This window comes from Pristiophorus japonicus, chromosome 24 (genome assembly GCF_044704955.1).
Source record: "Pristiophorus japonicus isolate sPriJap1 chromosome 24, sPriJap1.hap1, whole genome shotgun sequence".
Classification (NCBI taxonomy): Eukaryota; Metazoa; Chordata; class Chondrichthyes; family Pristiophoridae; genus Pristiophorus; species Pristiophorus japonicus.
Genome location: NC_092000.1, coordinates 1657099 through 1677222, shown reverse-complemented (window position 1 = coordinate 1677222; position 20124 = coordinate 1657099). Strand labels below are relative to the sequence as shown.

The 20124-nt window shown below is 52.3% G+C and overlaps 2 protein-coding genes and 1 long non-coding RNA gene across 6 annotated transcripts in view; 2 read left to right on the top strand and 1 right to left on the bottom strand.

The window, feature by feature from the left end:
- Positions 1-20124, top strand: part of yju2b (YJU2 splicing factor homolog B) — a 117163-nt gene that overhangs the window by 39561 nt on the left and 57478 nt on the right. The window contains exon 1 of one of the 2 annotated variants that reach the window (XM_070867109.1): positions 9185-9259. The exons of the other annotated variant lie outside the window; for it this stretch is intronic. The gene's annotated coding sequence lies outside the window, so the exon portion shown is untranslated. Of the gene's footprint in view, positions 1-9184; positions 9260-20124 lie in introns of those variants that run through there. 2 annotated transcript variants of the gene reach the window in all.
- LOC139237873 (uncharacterized) overlaps positions 1-20124 on the bottom strand; it is a 257619-nt gene that overhangs the window by 197269 nt on the left and 40226 nt on the right. Inside the window, exons 1-2 of one of the 2 annotated variants that reach the window (XR_011588537.1) lie at positions 5280-5347; positions 37-213 (exon numbers count right to left, since the gene is read on the bottom strand). This is a non-coding gene — a long non-coding RNA (uncharacterized lncRNA). Of the gene's footprint in view, positions 1-36; positions 214-5279; positions 5348-20124 lie in introns of those variants that run through there. The other variant, XR_011588536.1, reaches the window with a different exon arrangement.
- s1pr2 (sphingosine-1-phosphate receptor 2) overlaps positions 1-20124 on the top strand; it is an 84590-nt gene that overhangs the window by 39519 nt on the left and 24947 nt on the right. The window contains exon 1 of one of the 2 annotated variants that reach the window (XM_070867107.1): positions 9182-9259. The exons of the other annotated variant lie outside the window; for it this stretch is intronic. The gene's annotated coding sequence lies outside the window, so the exon portion shown is untranslated. Of the gene's footprint in view, positions 1-9181; positions 9260-20124 lie in introns of those variants that run through there. 2 annotated transcript variants of the gene reach the window in all.

Genomic DNA, 20124 nt, shown 5'->3' with positions numbered 1-20124 from the left:
AAGCTGTGGACTGCAGGAAGATATCAATGTCCTTACCCCCTTGGCTGTGACGTTACCTTTCGACTTCTTTCTACTTCTTTTTGCCTTCTCCCTGTAGCTGCACCGGTCGGCCTCGACGTCCCCGGAACTCGCTCCTCCTCCGACTAGCTCTCCGACCACGAACTCCCGCTGGCCTTTATTGTTTCTTTGTTATTGTTTCTTTGTTAATTCGATCTGTACTTCACCAGTGATCAATTTAGGCCAGTGTGGATATATATATAAGGAAAGGGGAACAAAATTGAACACGAATGGCAAACTCATCTCTATTGTATAGTTATTTGAATCACCTATGAATGTAGCATAATATTGTGCAGTCCTACACTTGGAACAATTAGCCCTTGTTGTAAATGGATATTTTGTTATATTAACTTTACAGGGGTTGGATTTCCGCAGGGATTCTCCCGATTGTCTACTGGACTTTGGCAGAAGATCTGCGGCACCCCGGAGAAATAGCGTAAACGTGGATCTTCTGCTGAAGTTATGACAGACAATTGGGAGAACCTCATGGAAATTCAACTCCAAACGGTTTATATCTGTAGCCATTAAGAATATGTGTTAAATTTATATGCCTCTTTATTGAATAATCCAGTCATATAAAAAAATTATTAAAGCCTTTATGTACATAACAATGGTTCAGCCAGTTTTTGACATTTAAACCCATAGCCTAGATTTTTCAAATTAGTTTCACTCAAAACATGGAGGTTAACTGAGCAAAACCAACTGGAAATTGTAGGGAACTGTCATGTCCGATTAAGTTTCTGCTGGCATTTTCTTCTGGCATCAATGGCTACTGCCAGTTTGATTGTTTGCATATGTAAATAAGGCCCTAATGAGATTGCACTTATAAATGAAGCCCTAATGAGTGCCAGGTTATTGCTGATTCATCTACCTGCCTGTATGAAAAGAGTATCCAATGTTAGCAACGCTTATTACTAGGGCAGCATGTCAGCTGCCTCGATAAATCTGGTGCCATACTTCCACACAGCACCGGGCCCGGAGGTTTCAAGGGTTTTTAAAAGAGCCCTGTTTGAAGACTGCAACAAGATGTTTACACCCATTTATTCATGATTTTTTTTCCTGATTTCTTCCTTGTGATATCTGTTGAGCAACTGCCATTTTTGCCCAAATCTCCTTAATAATTTCCCTTTACTTGTCTTCCTTGTATGCTCAAAAAATGGAACAACAGAGGGATGCAAATCAAATCAAACCTCCTCACAAAAGACGAGGTGTAGATTAATTGGAATACTAAAATTTTTTCCCCCTATTGAGAGGATCACAGTCCTGTATAGGAAATGCATCCTTGAATCCCATGACCTAGAAATTCTATGGTGCCATACCTCTTTTTCAGGTGCTAAACGGGCTAAGTCTCCAGTATAGTGGACAGGAAGCATGTGCTCATTACGAGCCTGCCAAATTGGATTGAGTTTCTCCATTGGAGTCAGAAACGCACACCAGAAGTATTTAAAACACTGAATATCTTATTTAAACTAGGCTCCTACCCTTCTTGTAGGATCTTTTTCTGATTTTGGTATGCTCCAGCACCTGACTCGTCACGTGCTGAACTTTCCCAGCAACACGTTACACTATCTGGCAGAAAGGGCCCCTGGCCAGCGCTATTTAAAGGGATCATGCTCAGATGTTACTGGTTTGTTATTTGCGGCTGCTGTTTAGCTTCTGGGCGTTTTGGTGTGTTTTATCACTTTGGAAAATTCAGTTTGTCTGCACTAAACAAGATTTTGCTAGTGCTGCACTGTTGTTGACTGCCTCATAAATGGTTTGACTACACTCATGGGTAGTCTCATAGGGCTGCCTACAGGGCTGGAGGAAGAGGAGGGGGAACAGCAAGGAAGAGAGCAGGAGCAGCTGTCACAAGAGGGAGGAGGAGGATTAGGGCACTGCGCAGGAAACCATATCGACAGCGGGTATTCAGGGAGCAGTTCTTCTGCATTAACTTAACTGTGAAGCAATTACTGAGGTGTCTTTGCTTAACAAAGGAAGCTATCACCAAGCTATGTCACCTGCTGCACCCACAACTCAAGCTTTGCACCAGGGCATCAACAGATCTACCTGTGGCTGTCAAGGGCACCATTTTTTTTTTTATTCGTTGCCAATCTTTCCAATTCTTTGTCAGATCATCTTGTCAGATTACAAACGCCAGAGGTCACCTTGCACACATCAAGGATCACTCTGCGTCAATGCTCTTAGCCAAAAGGCCTAGAGCTACTGCACCGTTCCTGGAAGTACTGCAATACCAGGTTCATGCCATGGAGGTGGATGTGTGCCCCCCACACACCTCCGTGGGGGTAGATGGGTCAAGGGCACCATGGTCCTCAATGTTTATGCTACAGACTCCTTTCAGGCTGTAGCAGATGACATCAGCGACATCCGACAGTTCGCAGTCCACCGCTTCATCAGGGTGGTCACTGAGGCTTTCTATGCCAGGAGGAACATCTGCATCTCATTCCCCATAGACAGAGCGAAGCAGGATGAGGGAGCACTGGCTTCACCCACATGGCAGGCTTCCCCAGGGTGCACGGTGCCATAGTCTGCACCCGCATTGCCTTGAGTGCTCCCTGTCGCCAGACTGGCATCGTGATAATGCATTGGGGGAGGGCTAACAAGACAAGGGAATACACATTGCGCTCAATTTTCCCCAAAGCTTTTTTTTGGCGTACTTGAAGAGTTACACCCGATTTTTGGGGGCCCAAGTACGCCAAGAAAATGTTCTAAGTTTCCCAAACTTAGATTTCTTCTTTTTGGCGTGTGGTCTAACCTGTCCTTTAGTTTTACCTGATGGAGCCTTGATCTGCATCAAAAAGATCAGGCTTCTGGAGTATTGTGCACAGTTTTAGTCTCCTAATCTGAGGAAGGACGTTCTTGCTATTGAGGGAGTGCAGCGAAGGTTCACCAGACTGGTTCACCAGACTGATTCCCGGGATGGCAGGACTGACATATGAGGAGAGACTGGATCGACTGGGCCTGTATTCACTGGAGTTTAGAAGGATGAGAGGAGATTTCATAGAAACATGTAAGATTTTGACGGGACTGGACAGGTTAGATGCAGGAAGAATGTTCCCGATGTTGGGGAAGTCCAGAACCAGGGGACACAGTCTAAGGATAAGGGGTAAGCCATTTAGGACCGAGATGAGGAGAAACTTCCTCACCCAGAGAGTTGTTAACCTGTGGAATTCCCTAACGCAGAGAGCTGTTGATGCCAGTTCATTGGATATATTCAAGAGGGAGTTAGATATGGCCCTTATGGCTAAAGGAATCAAGAGGTATGGAGAGAAAGCAGGAAAGGGGTACTGAGGGAATGATCAGCCATGATCTTATTGAATGGTGGTGCAGGCTCGAAGGGTCGAATGGCCTACTCCTGCACCTATTTTCTATGTTTTCTATTTTTTACTGGTCAGGTGGGCAGAACAGTGGCAAATGGAATTCAATCCAGAGAAGTGTGAGGTAATGCATTTGGGGAGGGCTAACAAGTAAAGGGTCGGTTACTGAAGTGTAGAGGAACAAAAGGACCTGGGAGTGTATGTCCACAGATCCCCAAAGGTAGCAGGCTGGGTAGATAAGGTGGTTAATAAGGCATACGGAATACTTGCCTTTATTAGCCGAGACATAGAATACAAGAGCAGGGGGTTATGCTTGAACTGTATAAAACACTGGTTAGGCTACAGCTGGAGTACTGCGTGCAGTTCTGGTCACCACATTACAGGAAAGATGTGATTGCACTGGAGAGGGTACAGGGGAGATTTATGAGGATGCTGCCAGGACTGGAGAATCTAAGCTGTGAGGTCAGATTAGATAGGCTGGATTTGTTTTCATTGGAACAGAGAGGCTGAGGGGAGACCTCATTCAGGTGTATAGAATGATGAGGGGCCTAGATATAGTGGATAGTAAGGGCCTAGTTCCCTTAGCAGAGGGGTCAACAACCAGGGGGCATAGATTTAAAGTAATTGGTAGAAGGTTTGGAGGGAATTTGAGGGGAAATGCCTTCACCCAGAGGGTGGTGGGGGTCTGGAACTCACTGCCTGAAAGGGTGGTAGAGGCAGAAACCCTCAGTACATTTAAAAAGTACTTGGATGTGCACCTGAAGAGCCGAAGTGGGATTAGACTGGACAGCCTCAGTTGGCCGGTGCGGACACGATGGGCCAAAATGGCCTCCTTCTGTGCTGTAAACTTCTATGATTCTATGTGTTCAAAATTATGAAGAATTTTGATGGAGTAGATAAGGACAAGTTAGCAGTAATCAAACATTGATGCAAAAGGTGGTAGAAATGTGGAACTCTCCCACAGAAAGCAGTGGATGCTTGTTCAGTGAATCATTAAGGGATGATGGAGCTAAGGCTGGTGGATGGAGTTAGGATACAGATCAGCCATGAACTCATTGAATGGCAGCGGAACATGTTGGAGAGGCCTTCTCCTGTCCCGATGTTCCTATCACTGGGCCCGGGGTGAAGATGGGCTATATCAAGCTTTGTTTTATCAGTAACACGATCAGTGATTTCCTGCCTGACCTTGATTTTTAACAGTGCCTCATCTCGGAGCAGTTACACAGAAATACAACATATTTTTAATCAGCGATTTTATTTGGTGTGTTTCCGCCAGTGCACTTTGACAACAGATTAAATAAATATAGGCCAAGTCCCTGCAGGACACAAGGTCATCTCCTCATTGCACAAACAGTTAATCCCTGACTTTGACTCACGGGGCAGGAGCTCCAACCCACAGAAACCATCGGGTCCCCACACCATGAGGCCCCTGTCGGTCCCTCTCCCACACCCGGTGAGAAGCTTAGGCCAGCAGGCACTAGGAGCTCGAGGGAACAGACCCCAGCAGTCAGGTGCTTCCGAAGGGAAGGTTGGGAGGGCAGTGGGGATGGAGGGAATTTCAGGGCGGGGTGGGGGGAGTCCCAAGGTTTCCTAGTGGGGCCCAGTTACAATGAACTTACTTTCCTGGCCCTGGCTGCTGTTGGAGCTGGATTGGCCTGGTGGGGAATCCACAATGTCTCCCCGCGCAGGCCACAGGCCTGGGGTTAACATTGCAGTCAGCCCCAGTGACATGATAGGACCACAATATGTAAGGAGGGAGCCCACTGGCTTCCCAGAGCAGGTTATAATTGCAGCCCTGCGAAGGGCAGCGGGATCAGAGCATGGAAAGTTCCCACCACCATTCTCCACCAAGTGTACAGAGTTAAAATTGGCCCTTAAATTGTGGACACTTGAGATTGTTTTTACCTTTCGTTATTTAGCAAAGAGAATCTGGTTTCAAATCCGGCCTCGACTGATGTGATGCAAGGTTCCCCTGGCTAGAAGCTGTAAGGGTGCTGCGTGATATGAGTTTGATTAGCATTAGTCCACTTTCGTAAGCATGGGCCCATAGCACAAATCTATTTCATCACTAAATTACATACATCGTACAGGTACAGTGACGGAAGCTCTCGTAAGTTTGGGACAACTTTACTCTGTAACCCATGCTGTACCTGCCCTGGGAGTGTTTGATGGGGACAGTGTGGAGGGAGTGTTTGATGGACAGTGTGGAGGGAGTGTTTGATGGGGACAGTGTGGAGGGAGTGTTTGATGGGGCAGTGTGGAGGGAGTGTTTGATGGGACAGTGTGGAGGGAGTGTTTGATGGGGACAGTGTGGAGAGAGTGTTTGATGGGGCAGTGTGGAGGGAGTGTTTGATGGGACAGTGTGGAGGGAGTGTTTGATGGGGACAGTGTGGAGAGAGTGTTTGACGGGGACAGTGTGGAGGGAGTGTTTGATGGGGGCAGTGTGGAGGGAGTGTTTGACGGGGCAGTGTGGAGGGAGTGTTTGACGGGGCAGTGTGGAGAGAGTATTTGATGGGACAGTGTGGAGGGAGTGTTTGACGGGGACAGTGTGGAGAGAGTGTTTGATGGGACAGTGTGGAGGGAGTGTTTGACGGGGCAGTGTGGAGGGAGTATTTGATGGGACAGTGTGGAGGGAGTGTTTGACGGGGACAGTGTGGAGAGAGTGTTTGATGGGACAGTGTGGAGGGAGTGTTTGATGGGGACAGTGTGGAGGGAGTGTTTGACGGGGACAGTGTGGAGAGAGTGTTTGACGGGGCAGTGTGGAGGGAGTGTTTGACGGGGACAGTGTGGAGAGAGTGTTTGATGGGACAGTGTGGAGGGAGTGTTTGACGGGGCAGTGTGGAGGGAGTATTTGATGGGACAGTGTGGAGGGAGTGTTTGACGGGGACAGTGTGGAGGGAGTGTTTGATGGGGCAGTGTGGAGGGAGTGTTTGATGGGGACAGTGTGGAGGGAGTGTTTGACGGGGACAGTGTGGAGAGAGTGTTTGACGGGGCAGTGTGGAGGGAGTGTTTGACGGGGCAGTGTGGAGGGAGTATTTGATGGGACAGTGTGGAGGGAGTGTTTGACGGGGCAGTGTGGAGGGAGTGTTTGACGGGACAGTGTGGAGGGAGTGTTTGACGGGGCAGTGTGGAGGGAGTATTTGATGGGACAGTGTGGAGGGAGTGTTTGACGGGGACAGTGTGGAGAGAGTGTTTGATGGGACAGTGTGGAGGGAGTGGACCCTATGTCAGAATGGTCTTGTCCATTGTCTCCACCAATGCTGACTGACCTGCTGAGTGTTTTTAAGCATGTTCTGTCTGTATTGTGGTTTTCCAGTGTTTGTTGTGTTTGATTCTGACACTGGGTGCTTGGAATGGCAACCACAAACTTCCCTAAGCTCCATGAGCTCAAATTGACATTTCAATTTTGATTAAAGGTTTAATAATTTCAGTCAGGATGGGCACAAAGATCAATGAAGCTTCAAGGGAACTTAATCAAATCACACTGGCTATGAAACAAAATGAGCGGGGGGGAGGGGAGGGGAGGGGCTGGGCGTTTAGACATTAATACAGAGAACCCCGAACACTGAAGCTCTACCTGAGAGATGGAGAGCAAAGTAAGCTAGGCTGTCCCTTTAATAGAAAGCGAGGGTAAATCAGGAGGACCGAGGCAACCCGTGCTGCACAGAGCAGGGTCTGGGAACTGGGGGCACATCCTGCAGCTCGTCAATCTACAGACACATCGCAAAGAGCAGTAATAGTCATTACAGTTCAGACCAAGCAATTTTGTTGATAGTTTGGGTTAATTTATATAAATACATATAAGTTGTATATTCATGTAATGTAACACTAATATTATGTATTATAAACATTATTTAAATATAAATAAATATAAAACTCCAGAGGCTGAGAAGGAAATGGCAGGGAAAGAGTTTTTGTGTATTCACATTGAAAATAATCTTTCTACCAGAAGCACTTCATGACCCTGACACAAACATCATCTCCTGGAAATACTCTGTGGGTCAGTCAGCAGCTGTACTGGGCGGGCCGGGGGTCTGGAGAGGGGGCCCGGGGGACTGGAGAGGGGGCTCGGGGGGGGGGGGGGGGAGACTGGGGGGGGGGGGACTGGAGAGGGGGCTCGGGGGGGGCCGACTGGAGGGGGGGGCCGGGGGGTCTGGAGAGGGGGCCCGGGGGGGGGGGATTGGACGGGGGGCCGGGGGGTCTGGAGAGGGGGCCGGGGTTCACCGGGGGGTCTGGAGAGGGGGCCGGGGGGGACTGGAGGGGGGGCCGGGGGGTCTGGAGAGGGGGCCGGGGGTCTGGACAGGGGGCGGGGGGGGTCTGGAGAGGGGGCTCGGGGGGGGGTCTGGAGAGGGGGCTCGGGGGGGGGTCTGGAGAGGGGGCTGGGGCGGGGGGTCTGGAGAGGGGGCCGGGGGGGGGGTCAGGAGAGGGGGCTCGGTGGGGGGGTCTGGAGAGGGGGCTAGGCAGGGGGACTGGAGAGGGGGCTCGGGGGACTGGAGATGGGGCTCGGGGGGGGGGCGCTGGGGGGTCTGGAGAGGGGGCCTGGGGGACTGGAGAGGGGGCTCGGGGGGGGGGGGGGGACTGGAGGGGGGGGCGGGAGGGGGACTGGAGAGGGGGCTCGGGGGGGGGGGGGGGACTGGAGGGGGGGGCGGGAGGGGGACTGGAGAGGGGGCTCGGGGGGGGGGGGGACTGGAGGGGGGGGCCGGGGGGTCTGGAGAGGGGGCCCGGGGGGGGGGGGGGACTGGACGGGGGGCCGGGGGGTCTGGAGAGGGGGCCGGGGTTCACCGGGGGGTCTGGAGAGGGGGCCGGGGGGGTCTGGAGAGGGGGGACTGCAGGGGGGGCCGGGGGGGTCTGGAGAGGGGGCCGGGGGGGGGGGTCTGGAGAGGGGGCTCGGTGGGGGGGTCTGGAGAGGGGGCTTGGTGGGGGGGTCTGGAGAGGGGGCTCGGTGGGGGGGTCTGGAGAGGGAGCTCGGGGGGAGGGGGGGGGGGGGGGACTGGAGATGGGGCTCGGGGGGTGGTCTGGAGAGGGGGCTTGGTGGGGGGGTCTGGAGAGGGGGCTCGGGGGGGGGGACTGGAGATGGGGCTCGGGGGGGGGGTCTGGAGAGGGGGCTCGGTGGGGGGGTCTGGAGAGGGGGCTCGGGGGGGGGGGGACTGGAGATGGGGCTCGGGGGGGGGGGGGGAACTGGAGATGGGGCTCGGGGGGGGGGGACTGGAGATGGGGCTCGGGGGGGGGTCTGGAGAGGGGGCTCGGTGGGGGGGTCTGGAGTGGGGGCTCGGTGGGGGGGTCTGGAGAGGGGGCTCGGTGGGGGGGTCTGGAGAGGGGGCTCGGGGGGGGGGGACTGGAGATGGGGCTCGGGGGGGGGGGTCTGGAGAGGGGGCTCGATGGGGGGGTCTGGAGTGGGGGCTCGGTGGGGGGGTCTGGAGAGGGGGCTCGGTGGGGGGGTCTGGAGAGGGGGCTCGGTGGGGGGGTCTGGAGAGGGGGCTCGGTGGGGGGGTCTGGAGAGGGGGCTCGGTGGGGGGGGACTGGAGATGGGGCCCGGGGGGGCAGGGGGTGGGGAGAGAGCGGAGGGAGCAGGGGGTAGGAAGGAAGGAAGGGAGGGAGGGAGGGAGGGGCGAGGGGGAGTGGACAGATGGAGGGGAGGGGCTCTGGGGGGGGGGGGGAGCCTTTTATTGCGGTGCTGTGGAAGCCGCCCCCTCGCAGGCTGAATGTGATCCGATGCCACATTGTGAGTCAGGCAGCGGGTCGGAGCGGGAGCGGGAGCCGGGAGCCCGGAGCCCGGAGAGCAGCAAGAGTCGGCGGCGGGCCGGGGCCGGGGCCGGGGCCGGGGGAAGGGGCGGCTCAGGGAGCGGGCTGAAGTTGCTCCGGGAGAGTTTGAGCTGCGGCTCACGGTAAGACATTTGCTGCTTTGTCTCTGTCTCTGTCTCTGAGCATTGCCAGGCGCTGACTCTTGCTGCAGGAGGGACACTGAACATTAATACTGTAACATTCCCGGGCTGTGCTGAGTGATCGGGGAGATCCGGAACCTTTGCTGCTACAATCTCTCTCTGCTCCTTAAACAAGCCGCGGCCGGTTAGTCCCGAGTCAGCACCGCCGCCTCTGGGCTCCCAGCTGTGGCTGCTCATCCCGGGCAGCGCCTGTCAGCGCTGGGGCTGGGGGAGAGGGACTGGGACTGGGGGCTGAGACAGAGACAGGGGGACTGGGGGAGAGAAGCTGGAGGAGAGAAGCTGGGGGAGAGGGACTGGGACAGGGAGCTGGGGGAGAGAGTGGGGACAAGGGACTGAGGGCTGGGACAGAGATAGGGGGGCTGAGGGAGAGGGACAGGGAGCTGGGGGCTGGGACAGAGACAGGGGGGCTGGGGGAGAGGGACTGGGACTGGGAGCTGGGATCCCAGGAGGATGAGTAAGAGGCCATGGGGAGGGTGGGATCCAGCAGGCAGGACAGCCACTCTAAGGCTGCCAGGTTGGGGGTCACAAGTGAATAAAGATGAGGGTTCAAGGGGCACCCAGCTGGGACCGGGAGGACAACAGGTTGGGTCCATTGGTGGAGTGGATTAGGCCTGGGGTGGGAGTGGGGGTGGTGGGCGAGGAGTGATGAGAGTGGGGTGAAAGGACAGCCTGAGCTGCTGTAAGGGGCAGATGGCGTACCAACATGTGTGTCTCTCCAGGCTGCAGGTTCCCTCAGATCTCGGTGAGGAGGCCCCCACAGCATAGAGTTACTCTCTGGGGATGTTACTGGGCAAAGCAGACCGGGATACAAGACATGGAATGGGGCTGCCTCAGTGTCTTGTCTCATTTCAATTAAGGCCTCTGTGATCTCTGCACTCCTCCAATTCTCGTCCCTTGTCCATCCCCGATTATAATGGCTCCACCATTGGCAGCCATGCCTTAAGCTGCCTGGGGCCCCTCATTCTGGAACTCCCTCCCTAAACCTCTCCGCCCCTTTCTTCCTTTCAGATGCTCCTCTTTGGCCAAGCCTTTGGTCACCTGTCCTAATGTTTCCCTACATAGCTCGGTGGTAAATGTTGTTCATGTTCCTGTGAAGCACCTTCGGATGTTTCACGACGTTAAAGGCACTATATAAATACACGTTGTTAACATTCTAGTTGTTATACAACACAGCACTATGAGAGTCTTTCTGCCAGCCGTGAGTCTCCAGCACTTCCATCAACCTGCACTCGGGCAGCCCCTTTACCAAAGGGAGGTGAGGCGGCCCCCAGGAGGAGTTCGGGCCACCTGGTCAAAGATAGGGGTTTAAGGAGACTTTTGAAGGTGGGGAGAGATGTGGTGAAGGGGGGATAATTGCTAATGGTGGTGTGACAGGAAGGGGATGCACAGGAAACTGGGGCTGGAAGGGTGAGGCTATGGAAGGATTTGTATAAGAAAGCTGAAGTTATTGAAGTCACTAGTGGAGATCAGTGAGATCTGAGACAGGTGAACAGTGCCAAGGGCAGTATTTGAAAGATGTGGAAAAGTTCAGTGACACCGGCACTGATGACATTCAGGTACAGTAATACGTGGAGAGGAATGGGGAATATCCCAGTGGCAGGAAGGGGAATTTGCTGTTCTGTACCCTGTCTGGGACGAGTCACATGCCATGATACATTGGTGGGCGAGAGCAATTACTGAGATTACTCAGTCAGGTTAATATCGCTCATTATACAGATCTGTTGGATTTTGAAAACGTGCTGTACCTGTGAGCGAAAAGCTTTTCCTCACACTTCCCCAACCCCCAGAGTACTTGGTCATTTCATTTCACCTTTTGTACAAGGTGATCTCCTGTCCAGCTCTTGCTTGAAGGAATTCAGCAAATCAACGTCCACCACTCGAGGCGGCAGTCTGTCCCAGAGGCCCACTGTTCTCTGGGAACACCTAACCTCGATCTGCCCTGATATTGTGATCCTTCGTCCTCCCTAATCTATTTAATTGCAACCTATTTAGTTTGGAGATAAGGTTCCAATGGTGCTAGCATCCCTCGGGTATCTTGCCGAGGTAGTTTTTCTAGCAGGCTGGCCGATAAAGTGTCAGCTCTGAGTAGACTATTAATCTCCAGAAGCCTTCACTGGATATCGATGGGGGCAGAGCTCCAGGTGGGGGTTCCCATTTAATGTGATGGAGGATGCTGTTAGCCCTCAGTTGCTGCCCAAGCTGAGATCAGCGAACTGTAGTGAGTGAGCTTGGCCCTCTGGCTCAGTGCCATGTGATTTACACTAATGGTACCAGAGCAGAGATGTTATAACTATCATGAATGATGTACAGACTGAGGGGTGATCTATCAGAGGGAGGTCTTTAATATTATCAAACTGTTTGATAGGGTAGACGTAAAGAAGATGTTTCTAGTTATGGCAGAAACCAAATCCAGAGGCCATAAATCCAGTAGAGAATTCAGGAGCAAGTTCTTTATCCAGAGAGGGGTGAGAATGTGGAACTCGCTGCCACAGGGAGGGGTTGAGGTGAATAGTATCGATGCATTTAAGGGGAAGTGAGATAAACACACGAGGGAGAAGGGAATAGAGGGTGATGTTTTCAGGGTTGGGTGGAGTTGGGTGGGACAAGGCTGGTATGGAGCATAAACATTGGCGTGGGCCGAATGTCCTGTCTCTGTGCTGCACCTGTTGTATAATTCCCCCATACCAGCATCATCACCTTGCACACAAACTGTCTGCCTCAAATCAATTCCGAGTTACCCCAAAAAGCAGGGCTCAGAATCTGATAACTGATTAGCATCTCGGAAACTGATGTCTCATTGTTGCGCAGTCCACTGACACTGTGATCTGTGTTCTGCAGTGTGCCCTATCTGTGTTCTGCAGTGTGCCCTATCTGTGTTCTGCAGTGTGATATCAGTGTTAGAGGGGCTCAACTTTTAGTACCATGTCTGTTCGAGATGGCAGCCACCGTTCTTTCAGACACAAATCATAATACGAATCTCCAGATCACCTCTGTACCCTGTACCAGCTGTATTCCCTCAAGGAACACTTGTAGGTCTCACACCTCTAATTCAGAGTTCAGTTTTATAATCTTACACCATCACAGGGGTTCCTTGATCAAGTAAGCATGAACTCACAGTTACACCATCTTACAGTCTGTAAACGGCCATAGTGAGTCTATATAACACACCCCTCACTGTAACACAGATATCCCCCTCACTAACACAGATATCTCCCTCACTGTAACACAGATATACCCCATACCCCTCACTGTAACACTAATATACCCCACACCCCTCACTAACACTGATCTACCCCACACCCTCACTGTAACACCGATATACCCCACACTCTCACTGCCTGATATACCCCACACTCTCACTGCCTGATATACCCCACACCCCTCACTGTAACACTGATATACCCCACACCCTCACTGTAACACCGATATACCCCACACTCTCACTGTCTGATATACCCCACACCCCTCACTGTAACACTGATATACCCCACACTCTCACTGCCTGATATACCCCACACCCCTCACTGTAACACTGATATACCCCACACTCTCACTGCCTGATATACCCCACACTCTCACTGTAACACTGATATACCCCACACCCCTCACTGTAACACTAATATACCCCACACCCACTGCCTGATATACCCCACACCCCTCACTGTAATACTGATATACCCCACACCCCTCACTGTAACACTGATATACCCCACACCCTCACTGCCTGATATACCCCACACCCCTCACTGTAACACTGATATACCCCACACCCCTCACTGCCTGAATTACCCCACAACCCTCACTGTAACACTGATATACCCCACACCCCTCACTGTAACACTGATATACCCCACACCCCTCACTGTAACACTGATATACCCCACACTCTCACTGCCTGATATACCCCACACCCCTCACTGTAATGCTGATATACCCCACACCCCTCACTGTAACACTGATATACCCCACATCCCACACTGTAACACTGATATGCCCCACACCCCTCACTGTAACACTGATATGCCCCACACCCCTCACTGTAACACTGATATGCCCCACACCCCTCACTGTAACACTGATATACCGCACACCCCTCACTGTAACACTGATATACCCCACATTCTCACTGCCTGATATACCCCACACTCTCACTGCTTGATATACCCCACACCCCTCACTGTAACACTGATATACCCCACACCCTCACTGCCTGATATACCCCACACCCCTCACTGTTACACTGATATACCCCACACCCCTCACTGTAACACTGATATACCCCACACCCTCACTGCCTGATATACCCCACACCCCTCACTGTAACACTGATATACCCCACACCCCTCACTGTAACACTGATATACCCCACACCCCTCACTAACACTAATATACACCACACCCCTCACTAACACTGATATACCCCACACCCTCACTGCCTGATATACCCCACACCCCTTACTGTAACACTGATATACCCCACACCCTCACTGCCTGATTTACCCCACACCCCTCACTGTAACACTGATATACCCCACACCCTCACTGCCTGATTTACCCCACACCCCTCACTGTAACACTGATATACCCAACACTCTCACTGCCTGATATACCCCATACCCCTCACTGTAACACTGATATACCCCACACTCTCACTGCCTGAATTACCCCACACCCCTCACTGTAACACTGATATACCCAACACTCTCACTGCCTGATATACCCCACACCCCTCACTGTAACACTGATATGCCCCACACCCCTCACTGTAACACTGATATACTACACACCCCTCACTGTAACACTGATATACCACACACCCCTCACTGATATACCCACACTCTCTCTGCCTGATATACCCCACACCCCTCTCTGTAACACTGATATACCCCACACCCCTCATTGTAACACTGATATACCCCACACCCCTCACTGCCTGATATACCCCACACCCCTCACTGTAACACTGATATACCCCACACTCTCACTGCCTGATATACCCCACACCCCTCATTGTAACACTGATATACCCCACACTCTCACTGCCTGATATACCCCACACATGCTGAGTTGTGACAGGACGCAGTTTTGGTCCCAAGCTCTTTTACATCTTGTTTGAATGTAATTCTGAAGGAAATCCAAAGACACTTATCGTTTGGTGAACTTGCATTGCAGTAAAAGTCTCTGAATGATTGAATGGGAGCAGAAAGGCCGGTGGGAATGTTTTTTTTTGAGAAGCTGTGGCCTCACCACAAACTGTTATTCAGGCAAAGAACATCGAGCGCCAGGCGACTGGCTGTAATGGCGCCGTGTTTCTCAGCTGTGATGGTTTGTTGGTAATCCAACCCATCTCTCACACCACAGCTCACGTACTCCCGGTGCACGTGCAGGTGCTTGGAGCTAACTCGCGTCAGGCCCTTCCCGTAAACTCTGAGCTCCAGTTCACAAGAATCCAGCATTAAATGACAGGTATCTGCTGAAACTAATTACATCTACACTTTTTTATATATAGATAAGATTAAGGATCTGAAGTCATTCTATATTCCCCCCCCCCCCCATATCCTCTTTGAGCCAGGTCTCTGCATTTGACACATCTCCGGCTCGGGGTGTCACATGATAGAATGCTAGCAACGTAAAGAAACATCTTGTATTTCTATAGCGCCTTTCACGATCTCCGGACATCTCGAAGTGCTTTACAGCCAATGCAGTACTTTGAAATTAAAAACAAAATCTTTTGATATCAGTAGTTTTATTTTACCCAATAAACATGAGTTACTGATATTCTGTAGTGGCCTTTGATTGGCCTGGTGTACAGTCAGTGTGAAAGTGGAAGTTGTGTGAAGGCAACGTGTCTGGCTCCGTGTCACAGACTGTGTATATTTATAAAACCACAGCATAGCACACGCTTGGCTCGCACTGCAGTACCCAGTTTCCTTAAACGCACTGAGGGCTGCGCAGGTTGTGTACACGTGTGCATTTGTGTACGCGTGTGCGTTTGTGTACACGTGTGCGTTTGTGTGCACCAATGCGAACGTTCATGTATGTGCATGTGTATATTTATGTTCGTGTGTGTGCATATGTACATATGTGTTTGTGTACATGTTAACACGTTTGAGTGTGCAGATGTGTATATGTGTGTGTGCACATGTGTATTTGTACACAGAGATACAAAGAAATCCCATTCACTTGTGCTCGGTAGGAACAAGCACCAGTGCAGTGGGGTATGTCAGAGTGTTAAAGTATTTATAAAATGGATGGGAAAACAACAACAACTTTTATTTATATAGCACCTTTAACGTAATAAAACGTCCCAAGAAACGGAGAAAATTGAAGCTAAATTCTAAACTATTCTCAGTAATAAGATGATGCAAAGCTCCATTAAATAGCCTGTAATCATAGTCATACTGAGTGATTCTTCAGGATCACTGGCCATTGAGAGAGAATCTAATGCACCCCATTAGATAAGCTTAGGATGACATGGCACATAGCCCCTGTGTCCCTCACAAAAGGGTCAGTAACTCCGGCTGAGCACACTTAAATAAACCTGGCTCCTTTACCAAGGGGTATGGAGAGAAAGCAGGAAAGGGGTACTGAGGTGAATGATCAGCCATGATCTTATTGAATGGCGGTGCAGGCTCGAAGGGCCGAATGGCCTACTCCTGCACCTAGTTTCTATGTAACTGTGGCATTATTACTTTAACCACAGAAGTGCCGAGACGTTTCCACTGGGCAAACGATGTGTGGGCCCCGGGAGCCCGAGCCTCACACACTCGAGTCACTCTCGACAGAGGCAGCTTCTGGGCCTCCGATCCTGAGTAGATGGCGGCATCGTCCCACAGCCAACTCTCAATGTTCCTGGAGTGGGCACAAGCTGAGCTTGGCCCGGTGCCCTGGGAAGCCAGATCGGTGATCCGGGATCCCAGCACTGGGTCCCAGCACTGGCTTCTGCCACTCCATCCAGTTCCTTCTCCACATGTACTGGGGATTACGCTGTGTCGAAGCTCTGAGGTGCTCGGAGTCTCACCTTGCTCGCCATTATTTTATCACTTGGTTAGGTTTCTGGTTTCCGTTGATTTGATGGCGGTTGTGAAACATTTGTTAAATCGCACATAAATGCAGCAAGCTCTTGCGATCAGAGGAGGTTTTGTGTACTGGATTTTCAAACCTCTGCCAGGATTGAGCGAGTGGAATGCTAAGTTCCGATCTCTGTTTAAAGTGGCTTTGTGTGAACACTTCCCCGTAGTTCCCAGCTTCACTCACTGACAACATCTTGCCTTCGCCTCTGCACACAGACCCACATCACTGAGTCTGCCAGCAATGCATTCAGTGTTTGGATTGCGAACAAACGGCTAACTGTGCCGCTGGGCCGAATAATGGAAGGGTTTGTGTGAGCCGCTCTCGCAGGGTGAGCAGGATTCACGTCCCCGGCACTCCCTGCATACAAATTATTCACAAACATTTTAAACAAGCATCAGGCATCTGCAATCTCTTTCAAAGTGGAGGGAACGACTTGAAAAATGAGGTCCTAATGGCCCGGCTGTCTGTGTGAAAAGATGCTGAGAGTGAGATTCTTTTTATAAAGTGTGGTGGTACAGTGAGAGGCAGCGTGACACCCTGCAGCCCTCGCTCTCGGTCGAGCAGAGCTCAGCGAGCAGGGCCATGTTGCAGGCAGTCATTGATTCATTGGAAGAAGCTGTAATTTCAGAAGCTTCCTGTGTGAGGAGTAATTCAATACAGCTTGTGTTCAGTGTGGAGCCTGCGGGACAAGCCGAGCTCCAGGTCAGCGAAACCAGCTCCTCCCAGCAACACCACAGGGGCCGGGTGATGTCAGTGCCAGCGACTGATAGGGTCCAGGCTGGGTGACATGGAACTGACCTGCAATCCCTACTTTCCCATCAGTGCTGGGCCAAACTGTGCAAACATTACAGGCAACTTAGCAGCTGTGTCTGTCCCTGGGCAGGGGGTGGGGGGAGGTTTATTCATCGTCTCCCTGACCCAGAGGGGGTGGGGGGGGGGGTTTATTCACTGACTCCCTGACCCAGAGGGGGTGGGGGGGGGGTTTATTCACTGACTCCCTGACCCAGAGTGGGTGGGGGGGGGTTTATTCACTGTCTCCCTGGGCAGGGGGTGGGGGGAGGTTTATTCACCGTCTCCCTGACCCAGAGGGGGTGGGGGGGAGGTTTATTCACTGACTCCCTGGCCCAGAGGGGGTGGGGGGGTTTATTCACTGTCTCCCTGACCCAGAGTGGGTGGGGGGGGGTTTAGTCACTGACTCCCTGGCCCAGAGGGGGTGGGTGGGGGGAGGTTTATTCACTGTCTCCCTGACCCAGAGGGGGTGGGGGGGGGGGTTTATTCACTGTCTCCCTGACCCAGAGGGGGTGGGTGGGGGGGAGGTTTATTCACTGTCTCCCTGACCCAGAGGGGGTGGGGGGGGGGGGGTTTATTCACTGTCTCCCTGACCCAGAGGGGGGGGGGGGGGTTTATTCACTGTCTCCCTGACCCAGAGGGGGTGGGGGGGGGGTTTATTCACTGACTCCCTGGCCCAGAGGGGGTGGGGGGGGGTTTATTCACTGACTCCCTGGCCCAGAGTGGGTGGGGGGGGGGGTTTATTCACTGACTCCCTGGCCCAGAGGGGGTGGGGGGGGGGGTTTATTCACTGTCTCCCTGGCCCAGAGGGGGTGGGGGGGGGTTTATTCACTGTCTCCCTGACCCAGAGGGGGTGGGGGGGGGGTTTATTCACTGACTCCCTGGCCCAGAGGGGGTGGGGGGGGGGTTTATTCACTGTCTCCCTGACCCAGAGGGGGTGGGGGGGGGTTTATTCACTGACTCCCTGGCCCAGAGGGGGTGGGGGGGGGGGTTTATTCACTGACTCCCTTTTCCCAGTGGGTGTGGGGGGAGGTTTATTCACTGTCTCCCTGACCCGGGGGGGAGTGAGGTTTATTCACCGTCTCCCCGAGGGTGGAGGGAGATGATGGGCGGGGCGGGGGGGAAGGGGAGAGTGAGTTTCCTCCAGCACTTCATAAGGAGGCTGGGAAAATCTAGATGTGGAGCACAGAAAGAGTCCGTGCAACACCAAACAGTCAGAGCAGCGTCTCACTCAGAGTACTGCAGCACATCCTGAGCACATAGATAGATAACCCTTCGCTGCAGCAACACTCACACCGGGATTCTGAGACACCCTGTGTGTGGGGGTGGGGGTGACTGAAGGATTGCTGCTCAATCAATGTCACTGAGTTCAGCAAAGTGCAAGTCCCAGAGCTTCTAATCGCAGTACATGTGCCCAAAATGTGCCCACTCACCCACGCGTGCCCACCCACCCACAGGACTGTTGGCAGCTCTCCCACAGCAAACCATCAAATCTTTCTCTAAAGAATGTCCAAATGCTGGTAATTGTCAGGAGTTGAGCCAGCCTCCCAGTCCTGGATCTCCCTGGCGAGGCCCACTGGTGCCACTCCCTCATCCCACTGGGTGTACCGGACTCCAGTGTTCCACCAGCTCCCTCCAGGGCAGGGGTAGTAGGATTTCCTGCCATGTCCAACTCCCGGCCTTTCTCTGAACTGTCCCACCAGACAGTAACAGCAGAGCAGACCCAGGTTCTCCCCCCTGGTCCCCCACAGATGGGGAGTCTGGGGAAGCTGGTGCTGGGGCAGGAGGGTACTTTGGTGAGGAGGTGAATGAGGGGTCTGATGGTGGGATTCTAACCTGAGCCACGTGAGCATGTATTAATCACCTCGCAGCCCTGCCCACTGGTGCTGTTGCACCATTGGAACCCAGCAGACTCCTGTTTGCTAAAATACCCAGTGAACTGGTGCTCAGCCAGGACAGCACATGATTCTGAGCAAGAAGGTCTTAAGTTCAAGTTACGCTGCTCTTAGTCACTCTGATGCGATGTCTCCAATCTTCAACATGACGGGAGCATTGGGCATTTTCAGCCCTGGCACCAGTGGGCGGGAGTTACAACACTGCTAATTGCACAATACAATGTGTATTCCCCTTTCCCGATAACATTCTCCCCGTGTACAGAATCCGGAGTATATTCCCCCTTTACCCCATATACATTACAGACTAAGTATAAATATATTAATATGGGAGCCAGACTCTGCGATTCAGACAGCTTGCCATTGTTTTTACCATCTGTGTGGAAAGCTGATGATCCCAGTGGGATTTCATTGCAACCAGAGAGAACTGGAAGATTCCTGCAAAGCAGACACAAGATAAAGTTTGTTCTACGCTGGTTTATCCTTCTGTTTCCCTGAGAGTCCCATAAAGGATCCATTCAGTGCTGGTCTGACTAATACAATGGAAGCTTTATAAAGGCATCAGCATGGACTGTGAGCCGAGTCAATAACGATGTTTGTTATTATCCATTACATCCTTCTGGCTTTAACCCCAACATGTCAATCTCTCCTACACTTACAGTTCCTTTTCCTTCCTTTAACCTGTGTTTGCCAACTTGTGAAAATCTAAAAGCCAACAGAGCTGAGATTGGGACAGGACAGGATGTTAGTGCGTACACCATCCAGGACAAAGCAGCCGTTTGATCGGCACGTTACCCACCACCTTCAACACTCACTCCCTCCACCACCGGCGCACCGTGGCTGCAGTGTGTACCATCTACAAGATGTACTGCAGCAACTCGCCAAGGCTTCTTCGGCAGCACCTCCCAAACCCGCGGCCTCTACCCCCTAGAAGGACAAGGGCAGCAGGGGCATGGGAACACCATCACCTGCAAGTGACCCACTGAGTCACACACCATTCTGACTTGGAAATATATCGCCGTTCCTTCATCATTGCTGGGTCACAATCCTGGA